The sequence below is a fragment of the Vipera ursinii genome (assembly GCF_947247035.1).
Source record: "Vipera ursinii genome assembly, chromosome: 1".
Taxonomy (NCBI): Eukaryota; Metazoa; Chordata; class Lepidosauria; order Squamata; family Viperidae; genus Vipera; species Vipera ursinii.
Window position 1 is genome coordinate 109,111,147 of NC_139512.1, and position 15,230 is coordinate 109,126,376.

The 15,230-nt window shown below is 41.2% G+C and overlaps 1 protein-coding gene across 1 annotated transcript in view; it reads left to right on the forward strand.

Moving 5' to 3' along the window:
• Positions 1–402: 402 nt before the first annotated feature.
• Positions 403–15,230, forward strand: part of SLC25A22 (solute carrier family 25 member 22) — a 70,954-nt gene continuing 56,126 nt past the window's right edge. The window contains exon 1 of the mRNA XM_083350655.1: positions 403–687. The gene's annotated coding sequence lies outside the window, so the exon portion shown is untranslated. The remainder of the gene's footprint in view (positions 688–15,230) is intronic.

The following is a 15,230-nucleotide window of genomic DNA, read 5'->3' on the forward strand; positions in this document are numbered from 1 at the left end:
ATATATATATATATCAGCAGACAGATAATTTTTAGTATCATAGATTAATGAGTGCAATTTAATCCTCTATTTTCTCCCACAGAAATAGCTATCAGGTGCAAAGGGGCTTCACTCTCATGTGGCCCTTGCACGGTACTCTACTGTAAGATATTTTTTTTCAGTACCTCCGTGTATTTTCTTCTTCTTCTTTTTTCCTAAATTCCTACGTTACTAGCCAGAGCCGGCAAAGGCCGGATTGTTACTCTTCCTTTATTAGAGCTCGACTACTTTCCGCTTTGGATGTTATGTGCTTTGGCAGGGCAGGGAGCAGTCTCTGACCTCATCTCACGAGGCGCGTGCCGTGACGGGAGCAGGAACGAAAAGAGGCGTGAGGGCGAGCTCTGACGCGGTCGGCTTCACGTGAGCTCTCTGGGGGACGCGAACTTTCGTGCGTAACCCGGAGAACCAGCTGCAAAGGCGCTGCGATTCCCGCCAGCTACCGAAGGCGGCGCGTGAGCTGGAGCTGTAGAAGAAGAAGAAGGAAAAAAAAACCCTCCACGGACATCCTGGTCTGTACCACTTTGAAGGAAAAGCCGGAGTGGAGGGAAGGAAGCCAAGAGACACCTAAGCCGGAGGGTTGGCGGTTTCTCGGGAGTTTCCAGCCAGAGGCGGGCAAAGAAGCAGAGACTGCGACGGCTTGCACGCTCGGTGAGTGTTGCTGCCGCCTTTCCTCCCTCCCCTTTTCTCGTTTGCTCGTTGATGCAGATGGGCTGTCTGGGCAGGCTCGGCGTTGTGTAGATCCCTCGTTCGGCGCAAGGACGGGTGGCCGAGCGCCCGAAATTGTGCCGCCGATCCGTTCTACGATAGTCGCGGTTTGCAAGCGCCGCGGGGGAGGGGGGGGTTGGTTGCAGCCTTGCAGCCCCTTCCTGTGCCCGTTGCAGCGCGTTAAGTTGCAAGCCGGCGGAGCTCACCCACCCACATTTCTCCCTCGCGTCCTTCCCTCCTGCAGACTTGCAGAATGAAGCAGCCGGATTAAAGGCTGGTGCCTCCGGATGAACTGCCCTGTTAATCCCGAACGGCGTGAGGAAGGGTGTATTTTGTCGGAACTCCGCCGGAGAGATCCCCTCCTCCCACCGTATCTGTTGCATCATGCCCATCCTTGCCCTGGAGGCCGGCAGGGTCTCTGCCCTTACTACATCCTCACTTCCTTTGAGCAAATGCGCGGCTTCCTTGGAGAAACTGGAAAGTTTGAATGAGGCTCGGCTTTGTCCCCTAATCGTAGGAAGCCGGGAGTTTCCTTGGCTTCCCAAGAATATTATTCTGCTGCTGCTGCTGCTGCTGCTGCTGCTGCTGCTGCTGCTATTCTTCCAGTCTTCTCGCAGCTGGTGACCTCCCACTTAATTGCTCTGCCACCGTCATCATTCCCAACCAGAAAGGGAATAGTAAGAGTTGGACTATAGTTGGCAGCATATTTGAAGGGTTGCTTCCCATGTCAATATATATTTGTGGCTGTATCAGGGATTTTTTTATGCTTGTCTTTGGGAGATGTGGACAGGAAAGAACATCAAAAAGGTCTTGATGGTAAAGGAGGAGGAGGTGGTCCAGGAAACATGGATGCTGAAGTGGGTGTGGGGTATAAAAACCCTGCCAGTTTCTGCTGCTTCATCCTGCAGGGTTTGAAAGTCTGATTGGAGCTTTTACTCAGCACTATATCCAAAGTTCAGTGGGACAAAGCAGCCAAGGGGACATGCCTAAGCTGTCCTGTGAATTTTTCAGAGAGCGGTTTTTAGTTATCCGGTCACAATCTAAAATGTGTTATATTCCCTTTGAAAGCATGACTCTTGCTTCCCCATGTTTAACATTTGAGAGGCGGAGTTTAGTTTAAATATGCATTCATTAATCCTGAAACCTTTAGTGATGGAGAAAAGATAACTGAATTTAAGCCCATTAAAAAAATTGGATATTTCTTTACCAAACTTTTTTTTGTTAAAAAAAAAACCTACAGAATTCACACTAAAGAATTCAGGATATTTGAAGCTGCCTGGATGACACCTTTAAGAGGCAGCACATTTTAAAATATAGGACTCCTGCGTTTTCTATAGTGGAGCTTTGCCAAAACTGACCAGATAAAAAGTTTGCAATGTGTCCTTCTGACAAAAATAATATATCATTTAATCTTCTCACCTTTGATGTAGTCTCCTCTATCTTGGAAGAAAACATAGTACATTCTCCCCCCCCCCTCACATTAACATGGAAACTACAGTCTTGCCTGGTCTGATAAAACAGCTCTGTTATGTCTTCATATTAGAAACAGCAAGATATAGGCAGTACATAGTGTAAGTGTAGTCAAGTGAGCAGATTAGTTTGGCAAGTTTCCTCATACACATTTAGATTTAGTACTCACTTAGCTTTCTTTCCATTTAACTTTCTCTTTAGAGAACATACTTAGATATTGTCACTGATTACATTATCAGAATGAAAAGGATGTGAGTTGGGAATTTATTAAATCACAGTCCAGTACATCTGGAGGATGCAAGACCAGAGAATGGCTGTAAGATTGGCTTGGCTAGTTGAATTTTAGTGCTGAATGTATAGATTACTCTGATCTTAATAGTGCATCATGACCTCAATAGATGGCAGGCTCTAGCTCAGGGGTCCCCAACCCGCAGTTTGTGGACTGGCACTGGTTCCTAGCATGCCAGAAACTGGGTTGTGCAAACAAGCGAAGTCCCATCCATGCAATGCAGGCAGCACGTGAAACCTCAATCTCTCTGGTCCACAAAAAACCAAAAGGTTTGTGACCACTGCTCTAGTTGATCTTCACAGATCAGTTCCTGGTTTGTACTTGGATGGAAGCATCCAGTCCAGAGTTATAGGTTTGTAAAAGAAATTGGGGGGGGGGGGAATCTCAGACGTCTTCTGTATTATTACCAAGAAATTTGCATCAATACATCCATGTAAGGCACCCTTAGTTGAACTTGTTTCAAAAGCTCCACGCTTTTTAGTCCAACTTGGAGACTGGGTGTTCTGAAGTCCCTTATATAAAATTAGCATATTTTTTTGTTTTATTTGTTGGCTTCCTAATACATCTGCTTAGTCAAAGGGTCAGTTTGGGCACTTTGCTCCTCTGCACTTTCTCTTCCTCTTTTATTGGTGTTCAGATGTGTAGCCTTCCCTTGATCATCTGCTCTTTGCTTATTGTGATATCTACTGGTTTAAGATCTAGCACAAAATGTTGCCAGCCAACTTACATGGCAGCTGTGCAGCCATGAGGTAGTGGTGAATTTTGTAGAAGATGGCAGGTTAGTACCATTAGTTAATACTCTTTGAACAAGGTTTATTCAAGGCTATCTGACATCTATGCCCTAGGCACCTCACAGAAATGGAGTGATGAAATATACATAAAGTTCTTGATTTCTCTCAGTGAACAATCAGATAATAACTTGATTTTCTAGCCTAATGCTTTTCCTTTCCAGCTTATTTTCGTTTGGTAAGCAAAGCACAAGTTCCTAATAGCATTGTTCCTAATAGCATTACGAGGATATTCACCCATAAAAGAAAACAAACAAAAAATCCCTTTCTAGCAACCCAGCAAGCTAAATTAGACTCAAATAATGATCGATTTGTCATTGATCAAACTATCAGCAATTTCAAATCAGATGTCTCTACTTTGTCTCCAGCACTACTTGTGATGTCACATTGGCCCATATTCTTCAGTTATGAGAGTCTTCTTTTGATTGTGGAGCCACTTCTTTGTTCTTATTTCCAGAGTTCAAATTGAGCAATTCTGTCTTCTCTGTGATTGCTGTTTGACTATCATCTACTTGTTGTTGTTGTTAGCTGCGAAGTCATGTCTGACCCATCGTGACCCTATGGACAATGTTCTTCCAGGCCTTCCTGTCCTCTACCATCTTCTGGAGTCCATTTAAGCTCACGCCTACTGCTTCAGTGACTCCATCCATCCACCTCATTCTCTGTCGTCGCTTTCTTCTCTTGCCCTCAATCTTTCCCAGAATTAGGCTCTTCTCCAGTGAGTCCTTCCTTCTCATTAGGTGGCCAAAGTATTTGAGTTTTAGCTTCAGGATCTGGCCTTCTAAAGAGCAGTCAGGGTTGATCTCCTCTAGGACTGACCGGTTTGATCGCCTTGCAGTCCAAGGGACTCGCAGGAGTCTTCTCCAGCACCATAGTTCAAAGGCCTCAATTCATCTACTTATATAGTCTACCATCTGAAAAATTCTACCTGAACAGGTAGAATTAACAGAGGAGCCTTCCTGTATAATCCTATTTATACAAAGAGAAAAGGGGTGAAAACTAGGTGGAATCTTTACAATTCCATCTGGTTTATTAGTTTAACAGATAATTTGCTGATTTGCTGAATAAACAAAGGGGATCCTGAAGTACTCTTTCTGAATGTGTGGGGCTACAACCTGTCTCCTCAAAAAGACTATTTTTTACTCATTCCTCGCTTTCTACAGTATTGGAAGGAAGGCTCAAAGAAGTAAAAGATAACAAGAACAACACAACCAATAAGAAAAAGTAAATACTGAAATATAAACCCAAAAGATCATTCTCAAACCACCCTCCCTGCAATGAATGCATCTTTGAAACGGGTAACTTATTGAAGGAAGTAATTAGTAATTAGTTTAGCTAGGCTGACTGTATTGTTTTTTCTGAATTGCAGCTGGTAGTATATGAACATTATACATAGGCCCAGTTATCTGAGGAGCCACCCATCCCCAATTACATCCACCCAGGCATAGGATATGTTTAAGGTGCCACCTGCCAAGGACTTACACTTGGCTGATCTATAAGGCAGGCTTTCTCTGCTGCAGCCCCAGCCATATGGTACAGTGCTCCCCCCCAAGTGAGGTTAGCTTCCTCCTTGTTATTGTTCCATAAATCCCTCAATTGATGTGACCCAGCGAATAAAGGAATTGGATTTCAGAATATGCCCAGATGTATGATTTGTTCAAGAATGTAACTGCATAACCGAGATGCTTTTAAAATGTTATGTCTCCAGACAAACTTATAGAACAAAGACATACATGCACAGCATGATTCTAAAGCAGTTTTTCATGATGGCTGAAGAATTCTGGGTATTGAAGTCCACACATCTTGAAGTGGCCAAAGTTGGGAAACACTGTTCTAAAGGTTACAGCACAGTATTTAATGTTTGATAGGATAGTTGTTAATTTACTGACTTAGGCTAGGATTCATTGTCTTCTTTGGTATTTCAGAAAGCAAGGTTCACATTTGTGCATTCAATTGATTTTCTATTTTGAGGTGTGCTTGCTAGAGGAAAAATGGGTTTTCTAAACCTCTAAAAGTCAGATAATGCAGAAGTAAATGTGTTCCGCCTAAATCGTGTTGGTTTCCACTATATACTCTGTTTTTGCTGAGTGTTGCACAATGTTTCATTTTCAAGGAGGCCAAGCAGAGGGAGAACATATGAGCAGAAAAGGAAAGCTAATAACTAAAAAAACAAGTCACAAATGCAGTTTGTTACCATGCATACATTGCATGGCAAAACTGTTAAATATTTATTAAAAATCAAATAAAATGCCTCAGATATTAATAGAAAAAGGCAGCAAGGAGCACTCCTGTTAAAAATATTTGTTGGGAGCTAGTATTAACTGCAGCATACGACTAGGTTCACATAGCACGTTCAGCCATGGTTTGCTTAACCCTGATTTGTTTGCTATGCTATTTGGCAGTCAATTCCAAACAAGCCAAAAAATGTACACCTTGAAAAGGACAAGCTGAGGTTCTGAGAGCATAGAAAGGTGTTTACAGGGTTTTAGATTAGGGAATCTGAATAAAAAACTAGCAGGGCTAGATTTAAAGCTTGTGCTTTGGTCTCTGTGTTATTCTTTATATATTTTTAAGGGGAATTTTATGAGAAAGTTTTCATATTGCACCATTTTTTCTTCTTCTCTTTCCTTCCAGTTTTTTCCGCTTTGACCCACCAGTTCGCCTCTTAAAATATTGTGTCCCAGCTATCCAGGAAGAAATGAAGGGAAGAATTTTTCTTCCCCAGCTGCCACTGTCTGATTGGGAGAATAGTAGAAAGTCAGCAAGGTGTTCAGAAGTGTGACTGGAATTTTTTGGGAATGACGTAGAACAGGCATGTCAAACTCGCAACGTCACGTGACGTCACGCAATGTATTGGAGCTTTTTCCCCATTGCTGGCAATGGGGTGGGCGCGGTTTCATCATGACGCATCCGGCCCGCGGGCCGGCAGTTTGACACCCCTGATATAGAACAAGAAGAATGGCATGTTCTTTTGAGTATGTGAGAGAGAAAGCGTGTATGTGTGTTCACTAGTGGTGGTGCAGAGAGACAGATATTGAAGGTATATGAGAATATGTTGAGGTTAATGGATCTTATGGGCTGGGAGTATGGGATGTAAAAGTATTGGAACTTGAGAATATACGATGAGAGTTGGAAAAAAATCTTTAAAAAGGGTAAGAGCTGGGCTTCCAAAGAGCAGCTTTGTGTTTTGGAATTCAAATACCATCTCTATCTTATGTGTCAATTCTTGGGCAAGTTACTAGTTTTACAGCTTTGAGACTGCTGCATCCACCACAAAGCTGGTTTGGACAGGATCTGTATCAACTTGTACGAATTGCCCATTGATTCAAAAAGGCTTGAGATAAAGATGGTTGCACAGTACATGCAGAGATTAGTGTGTATGGTGCGAGGATTGGATTGAGCTGCAGGATCATGTATTTTTTTCCCCTTTGCTCTGTTCAGCACCTTCTATTCCGTAAAGGTTTTAGTCATATAAAAAAACTGAACTATGATCAAGGTATATAGTCAGAAATGTTGTATATGAAAACAAGGCTAATTCTGTTCTTTGGTCAGGTTTTTCAGAGAAAATCATAATAATCTCAAAGATGTATTTGTATGTGACATATGCGAGTGCAGCAGCTAGAATTATCAGTAACAGAATGTTTGGGGGAGGAAGCAGATAATTTGCCAGAAGAAAGAATATGAATAACAGAGAAACAGAAAAACAGAGTTGGAAGGGACCATTGAGGTCTTCTAGTCCAATCTCCTGCTCAGGCAGGAAACCCTATACCATTTCAGACAAATGGTTGTCCAATCTCCTCTTTAAAATCTCTAGTGTTGGAGCACCCACAATTTCTGGAGGCAAGTGGTTTCACTGATTAATTGTTCTAACTGTCAGGAAATTTTTCCGTAGTTCTAGGTTGCTTCTTTCCTTCATTATTTTCTGTCCATTGCTTCTTATTCTGCCTTCTGGTGTTTTGGAGAATAGGTTGACATCCTCTTCTTTGTGGCAGCCCCTTAGATAATAGAACATTGCTGGTCCTTCTTTTCATTAAACTAGACCAAGGGTCTTCAAACTCGTCCCTTTTATGACTCATGGACTTCAACTCCCAGAATTCCTCAGCCAGGTAAGCTGAGGCTGAGGAATTCTGGGAGTTGAAGTCCATGAGTCATAAAAGGGTTTGAAGACCCCTGAACTAGACATTGCCAATTCTGCAACTGTTCTTTATATGTTTTAGCCTCCAGTCCCCTAATCATCTTTGTTGCTCTTCTCTGCACTCTTTCAACATCTTTTTTGTATTGTGGTGACCAAAACTGGATGTTTTATTCCAAGTGCTATCTTACCAAGACATTATAAAGTGGTATTAACACTTCACATGATCTTGATTCTATCCCTCTGTTGCTGAAAGGGATTGATAACACATAATTGTTCTTATTTGGCAGAAGGAAGACTAGTTTTGAAACTACACTCTTCCCAGATGCTTATATTTCTTCCCTACAATGATGAATCAATTTTTAATGTGCCTTCCTTCTTGTTTTTCCTCATGATATATGTATCTTTCTGTGTGTGATGTTCATGCCATGCTGCTGAAAAAGTAACAGACCTTATTCAAGCTCTTGCCCCACAAATAAACCTTGAAAACTATTTCCCCTAACCTTGGGTTGTCTGGATGTCTTCGTTTATAAGCCCCAACATTGCCAAGTAGCATGACCATTGGTTATGTGGGCTAGGGCCATGTGGTTTGCTGTCTGTCAGACCCAATATAGCTAAGGAGAGCAAGGTTTCTGGAAGCTATGTGTAATGCAGCTCTAGGATAAATACAGAATCTTGGGAACTCTAAGAGAAATTTCACATCCTCAGTTATAATGAGTTTATTAAGGTGAAGTCTCACAATTTCCTTTCACATTTCTTGCCATGTGGGTTGAGATGGTATTCATGAGATAAACTGCTGACTCATATGGCTTATATCTATTTTCCCTTGTATTCCTTTTTTAGCTTTCACTCAATCTGTCCCATTGTTCAGGACAGCAAACTGAGAAGGGCTGTTTCAAAATGCTTAGTTTGTTATAACTCAACATGATTCTTCTCTAGTAGACTTCCCAAAGTATTCCATGCCTATGAAGTAAAATTACATGTTTGTCGTCCTAAAATTGAGTAGATAAAACATATTGCTGGGAAGTAGTAAACTGTTGTTGTTGTTAGTTGCGAAGTCGTGTCCGACCCATCGCAACCCTATGGACAATGTTCCTCCAGGCTTTCCTGTCCTCTACCATCTTCTGGAGTCCATTTAAGCTCACGCCTACTGCTTCAGTGACTCCATCCAGCCACCTCATTCTCTGTCGTCCCCTTCTTCTATTGCCCTCAATCTTTCCCAGCATTAGGCTCTTCTCCAGTGAGTCCTTCCTCCTTATTAGGTGGCCAAAGTATTTGAGTTTTAGCTTCAGGATCTGGCCTTCTAAAGAGCAGTCAGGGTTGATCTCCTCTAGGACTGACCGGTTTGATCGCCTTGCAGTCCAAGGGACTCGCAGGAGTCTTCTCCAGCACCAGAGTTCAAAGGCCTCAATTCTTTTGCGCTCAGACTTTCTTATGGTCCAACTTTCACTGCCATACATTGCAACTGGGAAGACCATAGCCTTGACTATACGCACTTTTGTTGACAGGGTGATGTCTCTGCTTTTTAGTGTGCTGTCTAGATTTGCCATGGCTTTCCTCCCGAGGAGCAAGCGTCTTTTAATTTCTTGACTACAGTCCCCATCTGCAGTGATCTTGGAGCCCAGGAAAATAAAATCTGTCACTACCTCCATTTCTTCCCCATCTATTTGCCAGGAATTGAGAGGGCCGGATGCCATGATCTTGGTTTTCTTAATGTTTAGTTTCAACCCAACTTTTGCACTCTCCTTCTTCACCCGCAACAAGAGACTCTTCAGTTCCTCTTCACTTTCTGCCATTAGAGTAAACTAACAGATAACCATTTAGAACTCAGGAACTAGAGGAGTTCAAAGGAGGCAGGTTTATGACTACCGTACTTCCATTTCCTCACTTTTAAGCAAGCTCTGATCTCTACTACTTATGCTTCTAAATATTCTAAATATTTTCATGTTCAGGGATCATACTGAAGCTCCAATAGGTCAGTAGATTATACTGTAATGGGGAAAAAAAGGTTCCCTCCTGTTTCCCCCCCCCCCCAGAGAAGCATATCACTTTTACAAATTGTTCAATAAATGCCCTGGATTTTGTTTTGGGAAAACTGTGAGAGTTAACTGTTTTTAAGCTTGCATATGACAGTTTTCTTTTATGTTGCTGTCCTGGAATATGAAGGTTCCTGGATTTGGCAATGCCAGCTGCCAAAGAACTGTTTTGAACTGTTTTCCTGAATCTAAGGAGATAAGAGCCAATCACACCTCCAGGAAGACTGTATTCCATAATGCAGGGATCACTACTGAGAAGGCCTATCTCTGAACTCACTGTTTGGCTTCACATGGGTGTGTGTGTGTGTGTGTGTGTGTGTGTGTGTGTGTGTGTGCAGACCCACTTTTTTGCACCATCCATGACATTCTAGCAGTATCTCCACAACTGCTGGATTTGCACATTGTACTGTCATGGCTTACAAGTTGCAGTGGCTGGATTTGCACATAGTCAAAACTGTCATATTAAGACTTAGCCAAGGCAGGGTCATGTGTCTCCTTGAAAGTCTCCTTCAAGCTGGGCTTGATTCCTGCTGACTTCATGGACACGTCCCTGTAGTGTTTTTGGCAAACAAAACTTAGAGGTGATTCAGTTGTGCTTAGCATTTTGAGATCAGCCAAATCAGCTGCTCCACCACCTGGTTGGACAAAGTCTGATTCTGCAAAAACATTTTTAAGGCTATCTCATTGACACCAGGAATGTCATCTATGTACAAATCCTGGCTTGTACTCGTGGTTTCAAGAAAAGAGAGAAGGGAGTTTTTCAGAATTGTCTATCTCTTTTACATGTTGCATTTATCCTATGCAGATTTAGCAGCTTCTATTTTGGCATCCTGTAGTTAAACTCAGATTTTCAGGCTGAACAATTCCAAACCATTACATTTCTACTAGGGAACAGAGTGTCAGAGGTAGCAAAATGGATTTAATCGTAGGGTAATTTTATTTGTTTTTCAGACTAAAAATTGATCAGAGGTGGAAATTTAAATGGTATTTTAATTAATGAAGTCTAATTTGCATTTTGTTATATGAACTGAAATCTCCAATATATAGGTCAGGGATTTAAACAGAGTGAACATAGACATCATTTACCGCTAGTTGTATGACAGCAAAAAAGAGACTACAACAAGCCAGTGAGTGGTAGGTGCCTAACCTTGAGATGTACATCTCAAGCTTCCTGTCAGTCAGCCATTCTTCTGTGTGCTTTGCATCAACTCTTCTTCTAGGAGCAGAAAACCAAAGTTTAAAACCTGTTTAATTTTTAAAACTTCACTGAGGTATCTAACTGCTATTCAGCTCCTGTGAGAGGAAGCGATTCTGAATAATTCATATGAAATTCTTCTAAATGTCAATGGCTTACTTGTGTAGGAATAGGCTCACCTTTGTCTTCCGTAGAACATTTTGCTGGGCAGAATAGAAAAAATTACGGTAGTTTATTTTCAATTCTCATGACTTAGGGCTGTTAATAAGCAGAGGCTTGTTGAAACACAATGTCCCTCAGTATGAAAAACACAGAGGTGGGGTCACTCACCATCTTCACTTTTGCTTGCATAAATTGCCTCAGAACAAAACCTCCCTCACTCACAAGGGATAGGCCTTTGCAATTACAGGTATTAAACTTTACATGGTTAAATGCTGGGCACCAATCACTTTCACTGATCACTGGCAGCACTTTAGTCTTGAGAGTAATCTCCCTTCTGTATTCTTATTAATTAGATTTGATTATAGCTCCTGGAAACAACTGAGAATATTTGGATAGCGGTGGCTTTCCTTTGGCTTCCAGAATATTCAGGATGAAAGACATAAAGATTTCTGAAGGTCCCATGAGCACTGTTTGGAAATGGGTTGCCTAATTCAGAGTTGCCAGAGAACATCAGTCCTTCACCCCACTCCATTAGCCTTTGTTTGCTATTCACAGAACAAGATAGAATCAACACATTCACTCAGGCAGAAGCTCTCACCTGAAAAAAGTAAGCTCATGGCTGAGCATCTGTGAAACGAAATGGATGGTGCTTGAAAATTGGCATTCATACCTAGAGATGAATTGCAGTATATTGTCCCTAGGAGAGGAAGGGTCCCTGAGCAAATTTGCTGAAGGCATCTTTGGATTTGTACTCTCATTAGGAGAACCTATGGACAATCTCTTTTGGGCTTTCACAGAGTGTTGCTTCTATTGTGCCAACAGAATGTATTGGAGAGTGAAAAGAGGTCACTGCAACTCAGGAGCCTGGGAAAAGGGGACTAGTGTGGCATTATTTTATATGCTTGTTTTACGCAGTGTACATTTCCCATCTGAAAATGGTAAACGGTAGTGCCAAGAATGGGTAAGCATACCCTTCACCTACAAAAATTACGATTAACTAGATCAAGTTTTCTTTCTCCTGCTACTTAAAAGTTTGGCTGTGGTTCCGTCAAAATGCATGACCTCTATCTTCTTGAGTTTGTAAGATTCACCATAGGGGGAGATGCTGCTTTCAAACTAGAGGTGAACGTCATTGTAAAATGTATGTGCAGACTTATTATTTATTGGATTTATAATGCTGCCCAACTCCATAACATTCAGTTGGAATACAGCAGTAAATACAACAGTAAAACAGTAAGAAATGCAAACTGTGTATGTCCAAAAAGGGCAATTCCTCAATCAGTTAAAATTCTATAGGGGCTCAGCATTCATCCTAGCCCAAAATCTGAGGGAACAGCCAGCGCTTCTGAGACTTCTTAAACATTATGAGGCTAGGAACCATGAGAATCTTGGAGTGGGGGGTGCTGTTCCTAGAGAGTTATTATGGCAACTTTTTTGTCGACTGGGTGGCTTTGAGCCAGTGTTAATTCCTAGCAACTACCTGCTTCCTTCCTGGAGCTAAGAGAGAACCACTGGTCCAATGTCATCCAGTTAGCTTTGTACCTAAGGCAGGACTAGAATTCACAGTCTTCTGCTTTCTAGCCTAATGCCTTATCTACTACACCAAACTGACTTTCTCACTTTAGGACTTAAACCTTGACAATAGAGTTGGGGAAAATGACAGACCTACAAGCCAGCTAGGATTCCAGCGGCTAAATCTTTGGTTTCTGGATTGGCAAGAAACAAGGTTGGTCTGAGCAAATATTTGGGAAACACTGCTCATTTTGTTTTCCCCAAGAAATTTATTCTGCAAGTGATGATTTTCCTTAGTGTAAAGTATACATATATTTCCAAATCTGAAAAATATGTAAAGAAAAAGTCCCTTAAGATTTGATACCACAAATCTTTTTTCTTTTCCTTTTTGCAAATTTTCCAAAGCTTGAGAAGAGATTCACTTAATAATATGTTGCCCTAGGAAACAATTATCTGAGGCTGCTAGAAAATGTTGCTGCCAATCCAGAGGATATTTCTCCTAAGCAGAGCTTTGAAATCTCTCTTTTTTCCAGTGAAACAGCCAACTTTAAGCAAGACCTGTATATTGCTATTCACTAGTGGGAATGAATAGGACTTTTCAAATCCACAGGATGCTGCCATGGCTTGGCTGTGCTATATTCCCACTAAGTAATGAATAGAAATATGTTGATCTATTTCTCCTTTCCTTAGTTCTTTGCAAGGTTTTTTTTTTTGCAGTTGCTTTTAAAGTTGTTTGATGTTTGTGTTAAAAGATAGACCGCGCCTGTGTCTCTTTTGCCCACAGAATAAGGTGTTTTATCTATTTTTGAAACACAGTACCTTGGCATCTGAATAATTGGTGACGTACAGACACTTACTGTTCTATAGTTCATGTGCTAAATCAGTATCAAATTTGCAAGCTTGAATCAAGATATTTTGCTGCGTGAAGCAGAACCCAGGCTCATCCCTTAACCAACATTTTAATCATTCTTTTTTCACCATTCAGACATCAATTCTTCTTTATATCTCTCTTCCCTTACCTCTGACTGCCCCAAACAGTAGCCTTCAACCTGAATAACCTTCATTCTGCCAAGTGAGCCAGCCTAATTAGCTGCTAACTTAATTCTTCTCATCAATTTATTAATTAATTTTGATCATTAATAATTAGCTAAAACAAGCAATTGACATGCTACACATCTGGCAAGAAAGAAACATGTTTCCTGATAAGTGTTTTGTCCATGCAAGCCTTTTTAAATATACAACATATAAAAGTATTCAACTTTGACTTTCCCCAACTCCAGTTTCAAGTGATTCAAACCAACAAAACTGGCAACCTGATAAAGATCTATGTGTGTGGACATTTTAGTTCCCAGTCTTAACAGGTCCAGAAACTACCAAGTCTGGTGGTTGCTTTTACTGAGTAGGTACAAAAATTAATTAGGTGTTTGCACACATTATTAGATATGAAAAAGAATTTTGTTTATGTTGTCTGCAAGAAGTGTCTTTCTGTTCTGATTTAGATATGGTTGCGGACAATCTGATGTAGACGCAGTGGTACCTATGGAACTATCTTTTGGACTGAGGGATTTATTATTGTGCTGTGCTGACTGTTGCCTCGAGACTGCTTGCCTCCTGAATGCCTTGTGCATCCAATTAACTGCTTAGATTTTTTCCACTAGTCTCTTGTAGACTAATGGGAAGGAAAACAGTTCAGGTTTCTCAGTCACCTGGTCTCATTTACTTTGGAGAGAGCAGGTGAGTGAAATTTCCCAAGACGGCTAGAGAGGGCCTTCATTGGACAATCCCACAATGGATAAATGTAATTTCTGTTGTTGGCAAAACCAACTACTAATTCAACAGGTCTCTAACTTTACAGTTCTATGTTAAAACTGTAACCTGTCCTTGCCCCTAACTGGGACAAGATTTTGCAATGCAAAGTACATGTCCTTTGTTCTTCGTGTATCAGCACATTCTGACCTCTTGATTTCAAATTTCTCTAACAAATATTACCCAAGAGTGAGCTATAGATTATATCGTTACACATGGCTGGGTTTCTTAAAAGTTTGTGTGCCCTTGTTGATTGTTAATCTGCTTTCTGTTATCAGCATGCCAAAATTTAGGGCTGGCTTTCCATTTTGCTTTAGGTTCTCATGAAATGGACAGTGGAAGAAATAGCATTTTTTTCTCATCTAGAGAGAATGTGGAGGCAACGCAATTTATCCAAAGTAAATAGCAGAGCGTGAATGGTTACTTCTTAGATGTGATCCTGAAAATCATACTGCATCTAAGATGAAGTGGATTTGAGAGGTTGCAGTTTTTCAAGATTATTGTAGAACAAACTGGATTTCTTTGAAAGACTCACAAAACCATGTTTCATTTTTATGGGTCTTTGCATTGTGAAATAATTTCAAACAAACTCCTTCCAGAAAGAATATGCAAGACTCAGGCATTGACAGTATTGATAGTCCTTACCTTAATTGCCTTCTCATAGACCTAAACCACAGTAGCTAATCTAATCCGGACAATATGTCAGTAAACAACTGTGATTATGAGTGGGTGGACCAGAAGCATCTACTTTGCCAAATTAAATGGAGAAGAAAAGTACAATAAATGCAGGGCTTTTTAAAAACAAAAAAACAAAAACCTGTCCTCTTGAAAGCTCAATCTTTGAATTTTGCTATGAGTCATGGACAGGTTATCTAAAATGGCATTCCAGTAAACAACTTATTTAGATGTGGGGCCCTGTTGAGCCATGATATAGACCAGACATGTCAAACACAAGGCCCGGGGGCCAGATCCGGCCCACGAAGTTGTTTCATGCGGCCCGCGAAGCCATCCTGGAAACAGTGAGGGAACGGCCCCCACTGCCTTGGCCCTGGCCCAGAGACCCTCCTTCTGCCAGAGACCCTCAGATCTGTCCCAC